The sequence below is a fragment of the Micropterus salmoides genome, unplaced genomic scaffold, assembly GCF_014851395.1.
Source record: "Micropterus salmoides isolate LMB-PRFRI ecotype aquatic unplaced genomic scaffold, ASM1485139v1 Ms_hic_scaffold_14, whole genome shotgun sequence".
NCBI lineage: Eukaryota > Metazoa > Chordata > Actinopteri > Centrarchiformes > Centrarchidae > Micropterus > Micropterus salmoides.
Genome location: NW_024040485.1, coordinates 31,953,873 through 31,971,277, shown reverse-complemented (window position 1 = coordinate 31,971,277; position 17,405 = coordinate 31,953,873). Strand labels below are relative to the sequence as shown.

General features: G+C 44.1%; 1 pseudogene; it reads left to right on the top strand.

Annotated features, from left to right (window-relative positions):
- The first annotated feature begins 9,280 nt into the window (after positions 1-9,280).
- Positions 9,281-12,422, top strand: LOC119902714 (annotated as a pseudogene).
- Positions 12,423-17,405: the final 4,983 nt, after the last annotated feature.

Genomic DNA, 17,405 nt, shown 5'->3' with positions numbered 1-17,405 from the left:
AGCAGTACAGTAGTCGCAGCAGTATTAGTTTAATAGCAGTATATAGTATCAGGTGGAGACACGTGTGTTGTTGCAGACACTAGAGGGCAGCAGTGTGACAGTTATAATCCTGACAGCATGCAGACTTTTTTGGAGACATTTTGACACGTGACAGCAGAAAACTTGTTTTGTCATTAATAACAGATTAACTGGTCTGTTGTACTATTATATTCTCTCCTCAGATTCTTCTTCCCTCATTAATGTGCAGCAGGATGTTGCTGCTGTAGTTGTTGAGCTGCAGCTCATTCTGAACTGTTTAGTATCAGACTGCAGCTGATGATTCTTTTCATTCTGGATCAACCTGCTGATTATTTCCTCCACTTCATCTTTGCTGTTTAAGTTTAGTGATCTAGTGACATTTGATATTGCACACATACAGACAGCGGTTCAAAGTAACCGTGGACATTTACTCAAGTACTGGACTGAAGTACACATTAGAGGTACTTTACCACTTTCTGCTACTTTATATTTCTACTCTACTACAATTCAGAGGGAACATTTACTTTCTATTAAGAATAACAAAGTGAAACATCATGTATCTTTAATGAAGAGACTGAACAACAGAACACTAAATAAGATGTGATGCTGTGTGTGGAAAAGGTTTCATGTGTCGTAGAAATGAAATGATGAAATGTGAGGGGACATTTAAGGGTTAAAGTCACAGTTTGTACTTTTGTATTTTCCTCCAGCTGTTAAACAACAGATAACAGTCTGTGTTACTAAATTCCTCTCCTCTTTAAAACCTCCGACTCAGCAGAAAACCACACAGCAGCTTCAGCTGAGCTGTCAATCAGCAGCAGCAGCCTTATCTGTCCGCCGCAGGGGCTGATGGGAGGTCTGAGGACCCGTTAGAAACCACGCGGCCCTCGTCTGATCTCACAGCTCGTCCTTGTTTGGCCTCAGCTGCATCAGAGCGCCACTTCTCCCCAGGTTCACCAGAGGAAACACCACTGCACACAATGCTTTTCCTCCCAGCTGCTGCTCTGTGCTGTCTGTGTTCAGGTGAGTGTTTCCAGCCAATCAGGAGCCAGCAAACTCCACCTGGAACAAACACTGTCACACTGACCTTCATCTATCTGTCTGTGTCTCTACAGCGCTGGTTGCCATGGCAGCAGACCTGATTCAGGATTTAACATGGACCAGGAGAGTCGATGAAACTGTTTCCTTCAGCTGTCGAGGAACTGACCAGTGTTACAGTGGCAGCTGGATATACTGGTACCAGAAGAAAGACACAGAAACATTCACAGCGATTCTTTATATTGATAGGAATAATGATCAAGTTCATAAAAATCCCAATCATCCTCAGAAAGATGATTTCTCAGCTGTGAATAATCAGAACGGCTGGGAATTGCAGATCCAGAAAGTTAACACCACTCATTCAGCCACCTACTACTGCTCCTGTTGGAAGAGTGTTGGTCTCCACAGTGAGAAATGATCCGTGCAGCCTGAACAAAAAGCAGCAGATGTCAAACAGTGTTTGTGACAGGAAGAGAGCAGTAAACCACAGCCCAGGTTCACATATTTCACCTCCATCTCAGCCAGAGTCACAAACATACTGAGCTGAGGGATTTCTTTAATATTCTATTGATTTCTATTTGATCAGATATTCCAGCAGGTTTCTTGTTGTTCCACACAGTGAGGACAAACTAGCAGCACAGAAGCACAATGAGCAAACAAGATAAAGAGGAAACTAAATAAAAATATAATCCTGATTCACTTTATGAAGTAATCCTTAAAGTAAATGATATATAATAGATAAAGTTTCCAGCCAGATGTTCCAGATGCAGATTAAAGTCGTCCTCTTTGTTCTGCTGCTGGAATAAAGTCCATTCCTCCCTCACAATACTAATCTGCTCTGAATGAAAACCCTTCCAGCAGCACTTGTTGTTTAACAGCTTTCAGTAGATTTCAGCACATCATTTCACTTTCTTCCATTTTAAAAGCCAAATCTTGGACACATGTCAGGTCAGGATGTTGCCCTTCTAGCAGCGGCTTATTAGGACGCTGGTTCTGTTGCCAGGTTTCCATAAATGTCCTGTGGATGTTTCTGCTTCCCAGAGGATGAATCCTAACATTTATGGTGACCTCCTGACCTTTCCTCTAGCGCCACCATCAGGACAACAGTTTCTCTACACCAACACTTCAGCATCTTCAAAGTTAACGGCTTGATTTTTGATCAACTCACTGAAAACTTTATCTGGAATATTTACTGACACACTGTAAACCGTTTTACTCTCCCTGCGAGTTTGCTTCCTACTTTCTGCTCGGTGTTTATATTCCACCGCAGGCCAACGTGCACGACGCACAGCGCACGCTGGCCGACCAGATACTGCGAGTAGAGCGACTAACCTGGACTCCCTTTTTATTGTTCTTGGTGACTTTAAGGAAGGAAACCTCAGCCATGAACTCCCCAAATACAGTCAGTTTGTTAAATGAGACCAGAACATTCTGGATCACTCAAGTCCAGGATTAGCAAGGCGTCCCCCTTGGACTCTGCGTTGTGTTTCTAACATGTGGTGGGGAGAGAAGAAAACAGAGGTGGGTAGTAAAGAGTTACATTTACTCTATTAATTGAGTAGATTTTTACAGAAAAGTTTTACTCCACTACATTTGAGACATTCATTGCACTACTTCCCTATTTATTTATTTAGCATTCCAACCGTGTGCCATGGCGCTGTTGGTCCTGCAGTTACCACCACAGGCTCTTTGGTTTGCTTGTTCCTGTGTTTTTGACGTGTCACATCTGCTTATTAGTTTCTCAATGTCCTTGTTTATTCCAGGCCAGAAAACTGTGTCTCTCGCCCGTCTTTTGCATTTCTCCACACCAAGATGACCTTCATGGATCCCGTGTAGTATGTCCTGTCTCATCTTTTCTGGAATAACAATGATGTGGTAGAACTGTGGACAGGATCCCACAGGCCATCCATTTTTCATGTTCTCAATGACTCACTGCAGCTCCGTATCTTTTGAAGTTTCATGAGCTATTTGTCTGGACTTTTCATCTGACACAGGAAGTGCAGAAGACACCATGTTCACGCGATCTTGAACGTCCTCTGCAAATCTGCAATTATCAGGTGGAGATCAGCTCAAAGTCATATCTCTGCTTTTTCATCATCAAACGCTGAATCCTTGGCGACATCTCGCTCAGATTCTTTTTGACCATGGCGACTAGCGGGCGATGGTCTGTTTCCACCGTGAAAGATGGTAGGTCATAAATGTAGCTGTGGAACCGCTCCAGGCCAAACACAAGTCCCAGGCATTCTTTTTCTATTTGAGCGTATCTACACTCAGTCTCTGTCATGGATCTGGATGCATAGGCTACTGGTTTCCAGTGCTCACCTTCAGCTCGTAAAAGTACTGCACCAATCCCGTTCTTTGAGGCGTCTGTCGACACTTTGATCCTCTTCGCCGGGTCGTAGAATGCCAATACAGGTGCAGTTGTCAGGGTTTCTCTGAGCTTTTGCCGTTCATGCTGAGAGATTCTGATAGCATGATTTGTGTATTACTCAGGGGAACCACTAGTATTGTGTTTTCTTATATTGATCTCGGATGTATTTTATAGGTAGAAGTTTATATGTTGCTTTATCATTTATTAAACTCGACCTGATTTGTGTGTTTTTTGGAGAGGTGCAGAAACAGGGGGTCTCTGCATGATCAGATAAGGACACTTACTTAGCACCAATGGGTGAGGGGTGGTTTGGAATGTGGTACAAAACATCTCTTCTCATCTCATGGCTACGTATAATTTTAATCCAGTTATGAAAATTAATATTTCCAGGAATATTAATTTATGACTTGAAACTAGGAGCACCACCTAAAGATTTGCTTGTCCGCCCAAGGCTTTAGGTCCTTGAGTAAAGCCTGAGAATTACACAAATTTCCGGTAATTCATAGTTGTTACTGGTTCCGTTATTCTGAAATCGTAAACTCTAGTCAATCAGTCAATCTCAAATCTGAGGGTGAGTTCTATACAGGGACTCTAGATTCTTAATAACACACACACAACATCACTGTGCTCAAGGTGAATTGATTAACTAACTAAAGAGAGTACAATAGTGGTATTATTACAGGGACAACAGTCAATATGACACCCAGGAGGTAATGAACAGGGTGGCCTACGTAAGGCTCGATTGGATTTCAGTTTATATTGTAGAGGGAGAGAATTCTACGAGTATGAGGGAACGAATGACCGAAATTAGGTTGCAGATTTAGTTTGACTAATCTAAGGGTTTATTAACTGTGGATGGAGCCACTAGAGAACACCAACGAGTCACAGAGGGTGGTTTGTTTTGCCCTACCGTTGCCGCAGGTCCCGTAGCGAGGCTCGACTGCCAGTCGGCTCGTGGAGTCGGTTCTGGCCCGACCCCAGTAGCTTTTTCGAGTTGAGTTCGAAACCGGTGGATTTGATAAACACACATTCGCCGTAGATTCGCGAGGCCTCGGGAATATCGGCTGTTTAATGTTGCTGAGATTAAACAGGCAGCTCCGAACAAAAAATCAAAAATCAAAACTCCCGCTAAGAAAATTGGGATTCAGGGTCGTAGCTTTCTCAGCTCGTCTGAAGAAAATGTAAGTACGAAACGGAAAAACATCGGAATTTCAAAAAGTAAAGGAAGTTAAGAGAGCATATAGGTTTAGTTTCAAGAGAGTTTTTTAGAGAAGAGGTGAGCCAAAAGACAACAAGGCCCTTTTATTTGACTTCATTAGGTAGTGGTGACGTCAATTTGGGAGTGGGTCTCAGGGGAAGTCACCCCGAAGGTGTTAACTTTCTTTTGGGATACGTTGCGCGTATTTCCCTTTAATCTCTCTCTCCACAATATCTTGGAAAAATACTCAGTTCTAAACATTCGGATAAAGACAATTAAAACAAGGCTAAACACTATGGAAAAAGGTTATAATGGTTATAATAAAACGTAACAAAGCTTAATTACCTGTCCTCAGTAAACTTGCTGGTTACTGGTTTTAACTCAAGAGACAATTTAGATGTAAGCGTGGCAGTAAAATTTCGTTTATGCAGTTACATGGTGGTAGGTAGGCCTACTTAGCGAACCTGTCCATTACCAGGGTCATTACTTACTAAACTCAGAGGCAAACGCCGCTGCTCACTTAGCAAGGTTATTATTTAAACAGAACAAACACAGTAATAATGGAACCTTGCTTGGTTCGAGAAACAGGGGTTGTTATGGTCTCTTTTCTTTGCACTCCTGGCTTATCACATCGGCGATCAGAGAACGAAATGCTGGTTTATGGCTCAGCCGTTCTGTGGAGAGAAAAGAGTCAGGATGAGGCCGGAGGTGACCTGCGGGAGGGAGAAGGGGTCAGATAGCCCCTTTTCCTGTCCTGTTGAATGTCTTCAGTGACACCTTTACGGCTAGAAAGGTTCACCAAGGCTCTTTGAATACACAATCCTTAAGCGATGCAGTCCCATTTATCTGCAGTGGTGCTCTCCATTTATCCTCTCTGACAGCATTTAGTTTGTTTTTTGGTTCATTTTCACAGTTGACCATGCCAACAAAAATGTGTCACACAGATCAGAATCCTCCATCATGCTTACAGAGTTTACCGTCTTCCCCTCGTTTCTTTTCGAGAAGACCTGCTTGGCAAAGTGGTTCTTGCCCTGGCAATTAGAGCATAACTTACCAAAGGCAGGCCACTGTTTGGGTTTGAACGTTCGATCGTCTGTCTGCTGCGCAAGGCGTCTCCGTCCCTCACTTGAGACAACGCTTACAGCGGCGCCATCACCCACACTCACTGCGCTCGCCGCTAACTCGCTGAATGTCCTCACATTTGCGAGAGCTCACTTGCCTGGCAGATCTTGATGGCCCCTTCCAGCGTCAGCTCCGTTTCCCGCAGTAGCCTTTCCTCCACACCAAACACGACCTGGTCTCGGAGCATGGAGTCCTTCAGTGTAGCAAAGTTGCATGACTGTGCTTTGAGCTTCAAGTCGGTCAGAAAGCTATCAAAGGGTTCACGCTGCTGCTGCACCCGGGAACGAAAAACATATCTCTCGTATGTCTCGTTAGCAGTAACGCTACCTTCCTTGCATCAGACTTCGTCTCTAGACCCATGATTTACAGCTGAAATTGCTGCTTGAAGATGCGCCAATTGCTGTCGACATTCCCCGTTAGTTTCAAAGTCTCCGGTGGCTTTAACGAATCCATGTCTCTGTTCACAGTGCACCTCGTTCTGGTTTTACTCCTGGTACCATGTTTTGTTCATTATTCTTCATGAAAATAAACTGTGACCACTCTTGTGCAAACTCTATGGGTTTCTTTATTCCTCGTGCTAGCCAGTCAACAACAACTTCCTCTGCTGCCTCCCTGTACCTAAAACATCAATCCCTTGTTCCCACAAACCACTACTGACACCGTTTGGTACAATGTGGAATTACACCTAATCATCACACCTGGGTCATCCAGGGCGTCGGCATGTCCCCCTTCATCGTCGTCACTGTTCAGGAGGGAGGCCCCTTTCTGCAGATTGGTTGTGAAGGCGGTGGAGCTCTGGTGACCCCTTTCCTCCGGTGCACAAGCATCGCATCAAAGTTTGTTTTTTTACCCACCAACAACTTCAGCTTCACCAAAAGGAACGTCAGTGTCACTGAGTTAAATTTCTTTTTGTAGCTTCTCTGTCAGACGAGCAGACGAGGAACGGGAAAAAGCCTCGGCAGTCCCGATACACTCGGAGACGTCACGCTGGGAGCCCCGTGACCGAAGCCGCCACGCCGACTCAGCGACCGCCGGGCCCGAGCCACGGGGAGAGCGCATCCGGCCGTCTTCGGAGAAAAGAGCCGCACGGGACCTCAGCGCCCTCAGGGGCAGGGCCTCGCAATGGCCGCAAGCGGCCCCCTCGAGAGCTGCCTGGGCGTGCGGCATCCCCAGACAAGACGCAAACAGGGCACGAGTGTCCCCAGCCGTGATGTTGACGCGGGCATGGGAAACACACTGCCTGAACTGCTCACCAGCCATCTCCTCTGCCAGACTTCCTTCCAGGTAAGAAATTTCCTCTCGTGGTTGCCGAATAGAATAAAGCTAATGTGTCCGGTGTGCCGGCGTGCTTATATACGCCTCCAGTTACGCCGTCACACGCTACCGTTCTAGCAACGCCGATAGGATCGGAGTAGTTTCACTCATGGTTTCAGCCCTGCCACGCCCAGAGGCGTTCCCATAGTGTCGTCACCGACGCAGTTCGAGTTCCCTCGAAGGGGAACGAGGTAGTGCAAAGTCAACTTCATACCAAAAAACATTCAGTGCAAAAAAAATTATCTAAAAACAATACAAATGTTTTTAATATTAAGATGTCTGTGAAGTTAAATAAAAATATTATGAACATAAAAATAAATCTATGTTAATATAAGGGTAAAACTAAATAGAGCTAAAGTTTTATCCTGCACTATTTCCACAGAATAAATGCTCGGTACACAGCAAGCTGGCAAAAATTACAGCCAACACTTCAGAGCAAAACACGAGTGCTTCTTACTCAAACCCACACCAAAGTGTATCTTAATATCTTAATAACACAAACATGAACAGATTAACTGGAGGGGGGTCACAGTGTCTGACTCAGTTGTGTTTCTCCATTCTGCCTCTCTGTCCTTCCTTTCAGACACATTCCCACCTCTCATTACCATTTCTCCACCTGTCCACCAGGTGTCCTCAGATGTTTCCATCTGTCTCAGTCACCTGACTCCCACATCCAGCCACTCTCCCCCGCACTGAGCTAACATCTTTCCCACCATTCCCATCACCTGACCTCCCCGCCCACCTGCTCACCTGTTCCTCATTTCCCTCACAAAGCTCAGTGTATAGTTTTTTGTCGAATCTCCTCCTTAGGTACGCTGTAGCCTATGCATAGCCACGTGTGGAGAATATTTCTTAAGGGGCTTTGTTGATGTGACAGGGAAAAGTACCACCAGATGTTCTCCTTCAGATTTGGTGTTGGCATGTGACGTGATCACATGTTGTATGCTGGCGCTGTGTCTCCTCGGCCCGGCTCAATAAACCACACTATGTTAAGTCTACGTTAACTACATGTCGCAGACCACAAGAACTGTGATTGGTCGGCTGGTAGCATCACATTTCCTCCTACGCATTTTGTTTTTCTTCTTCCTCAACCGGTTTAAGGGTCATACAAAACTCTCCTCAGATGCCTTCTCTCGTTTCTGTGTTTCAGTGAGTAATTTCACTAAAAGTAACTGCTGTTCAACATCGATCAGCTCCAACTCCAACATGATCCGCTCACTTTCAGTCTCCATTGGAGTATAAATTGGACTTTAGTCTGGTTGTATATATAACGACACATTTGCACCAACGCTTTGCCAGATTGTCTGGTTTGTTCCTGTCCAGCCTTTGGTTCTCTGTCTGCCCCCTTTTTGGATAAGTCCTGACTGTCGACTTGGTTTTAATCCTTTTGTTAAGTGAACTTTCATCTCAACCTGTCTGCCTGTGAGTCGTGCTTTTGGGTTCAAACCTGCTGTTTCTGAGCGTTACGGGTGTTTGGTTTTAGTTCTGATATTTCATGATGATGTCAGCTGCTGTTAACTCTGCTCACCTGACGAGGATTTCAACTAAACGTTAAAAACAATAATAAAATAATTTTATTGTATATTTATTTATTAGTTATTTATTTCAAGTAAACATTAAAAACATAGCACCTACAACACATTTCTGAACTCAAAACAGCGTCACTTAGTGGTTCATTCAGGCTACTGCCTTACTGCCATTTGCTAATTACCATAAAGTACAGCTGAGGCTGATGGGAATAACAAGTCAGTTTGATTGATATTGTTCAATACGACAAATTATTAATTTGCCACCAAGGGCTTTACAATCTGTACAGCATACAGCACCGTCTGTCCTTAAAGTCTTGATACAGATCAGAAATAATCTCTGTAAACAGATATCTGCATATGAATGCGTTCTGGTTTCTGTTTGTAGTCCGAATAGTATTGACCAATCAAATCTGAGCTGGTTTTGGTTGCATGCAGGTCAACAGTCCGTGTGGAGAGCAAATAAGGCAGAAACCATCGGCTATCATCTGATGAATATTTAACTTCAGATTAGCTTTTATATCAGATGACAGCTGATGGGCTCTCAGATTGCTTATCGGACTGTAAACAATGACAAGAGCACAGAAGAGGAAGTCTGGGCCTGGACATCTGCATCTTCTTCTGAAGAGTCAGAATCAAGTGAATTAATGAAGTGAATCCTCTGGGACCAAGAATGTCTGAACAATAATGTCAATCCATCCATCCTTTGGTCCAGGTCCAGTCCATCTGGACCAGCAGACATCAGCATGCACAGAGCAACACTGCCAGTGTGTCTAAAAAGACAATAAAAGAAGAGACAGTCATGTTGATATGAACATTAGAGAAACACATCATGCAGCTGAAATATGATCCTGGTTCATCATCTGGACTCGTTCACCTCAGCTGGCACATTCAGCAGCTGACAGGTTTTTGTATTACTCTGTTTCACTGTGGGAGCAAAAAATACTACTTGATCTTTGGCTCTGGAACTAAACTGTATGTAACAGGTAAGAATAAACATTTTCCTTCAGTTGTTTTATTGAACAAGTTAAAATGTGTTTTTAATGAGTTTCTGCTGCTTCAGGCTTCAAATATTAGTTTGTTCATAATTAGTAGAGTTCTTGCAGCCGTGCAGCTATTGTTACATAAAAAGGTTCATAATTGCTGAAAAGATGTTTAAATCTCACTGCACAACTGAAGTTATTCTTTATTTCTGCACCAGCAAAACTGATTCATATGGAAAAAGTAAGATATTGACAAAGTTGTAAATATACAGTATTTGATCCTCTCAGTGAGTCAGCGCAGTCTATTGTTTTTGAAAAGACATTTTACTATAAATATGTTGTACAGGATAATTTATTCATTTTAAATAATAAAATTTACATCACGACAGTCAGATACTGATAATATTGCAATAACTATAATTTATGTATTTATATATGTGAAATAGAGTGATACAAAGTCGCTCACACAAATATATTTGCATTTTATACTTTTAATATAAATATAAATAGTTTGTGATGCTTTATAATTTAAATTATAAAACATGTTTTCAAAAGTAGATGGTAGTAAAAATGATGTATCAGGTTCTTTATAATTTTAACATCACATTATTACATTATATTAAATCAGTCAATAGTGAATCTTATTTAATATTATAAAGCTGTCTTTATTCACATTTAACATATTAAACAAAGACATTATTGATGTATTGATTAGTTGTTGAGTGGTTCAAGTTCAGAAATTATAAATAATGTACGTGACTTGACTTGAAATTATTTTATTGAAGTAAATATGTAATTTGGTGTAATATGTATTTTTACCCTAACATGTAAACAGTAGTTTTGACTCTTATGTAATGTTTGATATTATGTTACATTAAAATGTACTTATATTACAGTATTGTTGTTTCATCAGACTTTCGATCATGTATCTGAACATATATGTAAATTGTGTTTTATATAGAATTTTTTTAATTTTAAAACTTTATGAAATTACTGATGCAACAATTAGATTTTTTTGCCGTTAAAATAAAGTATATGATATATAATGTCTAAGTAAATGTAAAAGTATAACTAATTTAATGTGAACGTAAAAAATACCTTTATTAAAATGTGTTTATTAACCCTAATATATAAAACATTAAGTTTTTAAAGGGGATATTTCATAATTATATTATAAGAATCCAGCATATGTAGAACTGCTAAATAAGTAAAATTCTTTTCTTTCCTCATATAACATATTAATATTATTATTATACATGACGTGTGTGATATGAAGGTGAATCCAGTCCATGTAGTGAACTGTGTGCTGTATTGATGAGGAGCTCAGTGATCAGAGTCCATGTAGTTTCCAGGATCAGACTGAATGCAGTGCTGGAAGCTGCTGTTGACTGTGTGAATGTGTGTCTGTGCTGCTTGTTGCTGCTGTCAAACTTCAGATAAGCCGGTAGTGAAGCCCGTGGTGAGCGTGTACCCAGCAGCATCCAGAGCCCACCATGAGGGGAAGAGCTCCCTGCTGTGTGTGGCCTCAGGCATGTTTCCTCCTGTGGTCCGCTTCTCCTGGAAAAGACGAAAGGTGAACGAGTCTCTGGAGGAGCAGGCACCTGCTGAGGAGGAGCAGGCACCTGCTGAGGAGGAGCAGGCACCTGCTGAGGAGGAGCAGCTGGAGCTCAGAGAGTCGGGACGCACCGCCGCCATCAGAGTGATTGATCGGGACGCTCTCTCCATGTATAAATACCGCTGCTACGTCCAGCACGAGGGGGGGAAGTGAAGGCCCAAACAGAACAAGGTAATGAAGGCTTGGTGACTGTGTTCAGCAGAGATTCAGCTTCATGTGGAGACGCTGTCAAAGAGAGCAGAGGAGCAGAGGACTGACATTTCTTTCTGACTCCTTTTCTGTTTCAGAGGTTCCGGTGGCCTCCTGTCCTCCAGAGAGAGAGCCAGCAGACCTGGCAGCTCTGCAGCAAGCTGACTGTAAGATCACCTGCTGCCTCTCTGCATAGACAGCTCCAATGTTCTGCTGCAGTTAGGGCTGCATGTAAAAATCAACTAGTCCGACTTCAAACTCATAATAACCTGTTTCTTTTTAAATATGGACTTTCTGTTTGATCCTTAAGGGGCTTTAATCGTTTAATTGTAGTTAGTTGTGAATTACAAAGTTAATTGAAGCTCTCAACTTTAAAGAAGAAAATCAGATTCTGTTTAGGGCCCTTAAAAAGTATGGTCGGGCCCTGAATCGTATTTAATAAGAACCTTTGAGCTTTCATTCATTTGAAGCCGACCCGTCTTCATGTCGTCCCACCTGGAAGGTCCCAAGTATACTAATGATATTCTGATGTCTCTGTCTGTCTGTCAGTGTCCTTCCAGTCTCAGTGCAGGGTGAAGCTGCTCTGGCTGCTGTACACAGTGCTGATAGTGAAGAGTCTGGTGTACTGCTGTGGACTCCCTCTGCTGTGAATCCTCAGAAACAAGGGACCGTCCACCGGCTGCACACATGCTGACTGACTGTTTTCTGCTCGCCTTTTCTCACCATCAGATCTCATCAATTTAACTCATTGGTCACTTTCTGCAGAAATTACAAATTTAAGTTATGATGTGCACAGGTTAGATGTAGTAATCCTAAAAATATATACACATACATATTTGCTGAGTGTAAGTTCTGTGTATTTGTTATTTTGATGATCTAGATTATTTCCATTTGTGACTTATATAAAAATAGAAAATGAAGCTGAATCATTAGCTGTCTGCTAGATTTTTTTGTTTTCAGTATTTTTCTGTTCTTGTGTCTCTTTTTAATACATTATGCAGAGTGTGGCAGGTTTGGCAAATTATTTCAGTTTAACTTTCTCAATAAACTAAAAAAATCCCAGCGTCTGTGTTTTTGTAAACATCATTGTTTGTACTGATTTCAGTTTGCCTTCATGGCAAATAATCAGAACCGAAACAGCCTATATGTTGACAGCTACAAGTCATTTGACTCTGGTTGTAACTAGCTCTCATCAGTCGGGCTGAAGTCTGAATATCGGCAACATGATGGCTGTTTTTATTTCTTCTAAACCAAGAAAATGCAGCTTAACTTTTTATTTTGCCTGCTGCCGTTTTGAAACGTTGTTTATTTATTATTCCCATGTGAACACTCTGCTGTCTGACTGCCTGTTAGAATCAGTTTGAGGTCATAAAGTGGGATCAGAGCAGACTGCAGGTGGTTGAACATATCTCCTTTTATTTCAGCTTCTCAGCTCTGAGTTCAGGATTTGAGCTGTTTCTCTCACAGATTAATAACAGATCAAAACTGAGACAGTGAGTACTGAGCGCTGAAATCAAACTGAACTTCCTAGAATGATTTGACGGTTGTAACTGTCATTGTGGTATTAATGTGAAAAAGTGCAGCTAGCGGTGAGGAGGCTGCAGAGCAGAAACCCACACTGCTGCAGGAAAGGAAGTGCTGATTGGCTGTCAACAGTTTTTTATGAGTCTTAATAACCACTGAGAACAGATTCATATCTGCTGCTGTACACACTCATCAACTCCTCTCCCTCTCTGTAGCTGTTTGTCTTTTCTCTTGTTGTCTGGAAGCCTTTTTTCCACTGAGCCCTCCACCCACACAGAGTTGAACTGAGCCCAGAGACCAACAATGACGACCCACCTGGAGGTCACGTCCATGGACTTTATTTATGGGGATTTTAGCCATCAAAGGTGAACTTTACAGTTTACACTTGGTGTTGATGAGAGCCAACAAGTCCTCATACAAACATGACTAAAGGCTTCTTTGTCAGAGCCGGAAACAGAAACACATTTCATCACAATCCATCCAATCGTTGTTGAGGTATTTCAGGAAGGGCTTGGTAACAGGAGCTGAAGCAGCAGCAGCAGTAAAAGGCCTCATAAGTGAAGCAGTGCATTGTTGTAGCCACTAGAGAGCAGCAGTACTCCCAAATACACACTACATATTAATGATATTATACTACATTTTAATGATATTATACTACATACCAATTTTGTATTCTGTACTGTATGGCTGTGCCATGGGCTCACCAGTATCATCTATTGTGGCTAACATCTACATGGAAGGTAGAGAACAAAGCCCTGAACTCCTTCAGAGGAACAGCACCGAGCCACTGGTACAGGTATGTGGATGACACGTGTCAAAATTAAAACCCAGGAAGTGCAAACCTTCACAGAACACATCGACTCTGTGGACAGTAACATCAAGTTCACACGAGAAGATGTCCACAACAGTTTACAGGAAACCCACAAACATGGACCAATACCTACTTTTTGATTCCAACCACCCACTGGAACACAAGCTAGTTGTCATAGAAAGATACTGGTCCACCCCAAAGACCACATACCCAAACACATGAAAAGCAATCTAGTGTATGCGGTCCAATGCAGTGAGGAATGCACAGACCTGTACATTGGGGAAACTAAACAACCACTACACAAACTCCTCAGGTCAAGACTCTGCAGTTTACTTACACCTGAAGGACAGAGGACACTCGTTTGAGGACCACCAGGTGCACATTTAAGACAGAGAGGACGATCTTTTGAAAGAGGTGTCAAGGAAGCCATTTACACAGGGGTGGAGAAACCGTCTCTGAACAGAGGAGGGGGTCTAAACCACCACTTACAATGCTGTCCTTTCAGCACTTCATAGGAAAAAAACAAACGTAAGCTCTTGGCCTCAGGTGAAGACACCAGGAGCACTAACGAAACAGTATCAAGTATCTTCAACAAAGTCCAATTGGCTTGTGATTTTATCCTTCATTGGAAAACTATGAACTGGACGAGAAACTTCAGATATATTATACCTCATAATACTTCTATTGTACTGTTATTATACTACATACTCATTCTATTACACAACATACTCATCTATCCTACTTACTACTTCTATTATACTACATTCTCATTCTATTATCATTTATACAAATTATTTTAAACTAAATGCTACTTCCATTATACGACAAATTAATCCTGCTGCTAACATGTTCCTACTCGACTCCTTTTGTACTGATATTTATAGAACTAGTAATAATAATAATTGTATCAATTATTTATTTTCAGTCTGCACCACTACTACCTTTACCGTCTGTATTACTGTGTGGATATTCAGTTGGCTGTAATGAAGTATTAAACTGTAGTATTTTTATTTCTACTTCAGTAAGATATACACTGTAACATTTCTACGTTTACTTAAGATTTTACATTGAAATATTTCTCTTGGTAAGATTTTAAATGTAGCTAGAACAGAGGAAATATAATCTTTTGTCCTGGTTTTTGTCTGAACACGTGCTGCAGCATTCTGGATCAGCTGGAGACTCTTATGGGACTCGATGCTTGATGATAAGGAATTGCAATAATCCAGGCTAGTAGTAACAAATGTGTGGAGTAGTTTTTCTGCATCATTTTTAGACAGGATGTTCCTGATTTCTGCAATATCACGTAGGTGAAAAAAGACATTCCTTGAAATTTGCTTAATGTGAGATTTTAACGACATGTCCAGATCAAAGATAACTCAGAGATTCCTCACAGTGGTGCTGGAGGCCAGGGTGATGCCATCCAGAGAAACGTCTCGGGTTACGTATGTAACCCTGGTTCTCCGAGAAGGGGAACGAGACACTGCGTCGGTTACGACACTATGGGAACGCCTCTAGGCGAAGCAGGTCTGAACGTGAATGAAATCACTCCAATCCTATTGGCTTGTTGCTAGAACGGTAAGGTGTGACGGAATAACCGGAGGAGTATAAAGCACACCTGTACACACTCATCATTAGCTTAAACTATGAAGCAGGTGCTTCAGGCGGGGAGAGAGGTGCGGCGGGCCGACGCAGTGTCTCGTTCCCCTTCTCGGGGAACCAGGGTTACATACGTAACCCGAGACGTTCCCCTTCGAGGGAACTCGAACTGCGTCGGTTACGACACTATGGGAACGAGATACCCACTAAACCGTGCCGAAAACCCCGCCTGCCCCTGTGTGCAATAAAGTGGCACGACTAAGAGGAGAGCGCACGAGTGCCAGGTGCCGAAGGAAGGTCAAGACTGTAAAACCGAATGAATGTGTGCGGAGTGGCCCAGCCAGCCGCTAAACAAACATCCTGCAAAGAGGTCCCGGAAAGGAGGGCTCGAGAGGCCGCCATGCCTCTGGTAGAATGAGCCCTCACAGCCACAGGTGAAGGCAAACCGCGCACCTGAGAAATAGTCACCAGGGAAATAGTCTGCGCACCAGGGAAATAGTCTGAACAATCCAGTTGCTAATAGTATGTTTGGATGCAGGGAGCCCGGCCCTGGGAGACCCAAAACACACTAGCAGCTGGTCAGCCTTCCTCCAACGGGAGGACCTCAGAGTGTAAATACTCAGTGCTCTGACAGGGCAGAGCAGATGAAGTCTCCCGTCCTCCGCCGTCACATGAGGTGAAGGATGAAATGCCTGCAGCACTGTGGACCCTGCCGCACAAGAAGGCACTTTAGGGATGTATCCTGAACGAGGGTGCAGGATAGCCCTAATATTCCCCGGGGCAAACTCCAGGCTTTGCGGGGAAACCGAAAGCGCTTGGAGATCCCCCACCCTCCTCAGAGAGGTGATAGCAAGGAGAAAGGCCATCTTGAGGGTCAAGTGCTTAGCCTCAGCTGACTCCAGGGGTTTGAAGGGGGCCTCAGCCACCGCCCCAAGAACCACTGCCAGATCCCAAGTGGGAACCTTGGACCGAGTCGCAGGTCTCATCCTCCGGGCACCACGGAGGAAACGTACAACCAAGGGAAGTTTCCCCAAGGACCCCTCCCTCAGAGGGGTGTGGAAAATAGCTGCCACGTACACCTTGAGAGTGGAAGGGGAAAGACCAGCAGAGAACCGGTCCTGGAGGAACTCAAGTACCTGAACCACCGGGCAGGTAACAGGGTCCACCGACCGCTCCCTACACCAAGTGGAGAAAACACTCCACTTCAGGCTGTACATCCTCCGTGTGGACGGGGCCCTGGAGCTCAGGAGGGTCTCGACTGCTCCGGCTGTTAGACCCGCCTCTAGGTACTGTGCCCCCTCAGGGTCCAGACCCACAGTCGCCATATGGGGGGCAAGGGTGAAGAACCCGGCCCTGCGCCTGGGACAGCAGGTCTCTCCTCAGAGGGACCCGCCACGGCGGGCCATCCAGGAGCGACATGATGTCCGAGAACCACACCCGGGTTGGCCAGAACGGGGCTACGAGCAGTAGGCCGACATTGTCTTGGCGGACCTGCTCCAGAACCCCGGGAGCAGAGCGACTGGGGGAAAAGCGTACAGACGTAGCCTCGGCCACGAATGTACCATGGCGTCCAGACCCAACGGGGCTGGAGGAACGAGAGAAACCATAGCGGGCAGTGCGTAGTCTCTTGAGACGCAAACAGATCCACGTCTATGGGGCCGAACTCTTCGCACAAGAGCTCCACCACTTCGGGGTGAAGTCTCCATTCCCCGGGCCTCAGCCCCTGCCTCGACAGCAGGTCTGCTCCCTGATTCTGCGTCCCCGGGAGATACATCGCCTGAGCGATAGTAACCTCTGCTGGGTCCACAGGAGGATCTGACGCGCCAGTCTGTCCAGGGGGCGCGAGCGCAGACCGCCCTGGTGATTCAGATAGGCCACCACCGCTGTGATGTTCTCTTCGGAACGAACCAGGACGTGGTGGCCTTGGAGATCGGGCAGGAAACTCCTTAGAGCCTGGAACACCGCCAACATCTCGAGACAGTTGATATGCCACTCGGATTGATGCACCTGCCAGGATCCCCTTGCAAAGCGGCCGTCCATGACCGCGCCCCAGCCCGTGAGGGAGGTGTCTGTCGAAATAACCAGCCGGCGACAAGACCC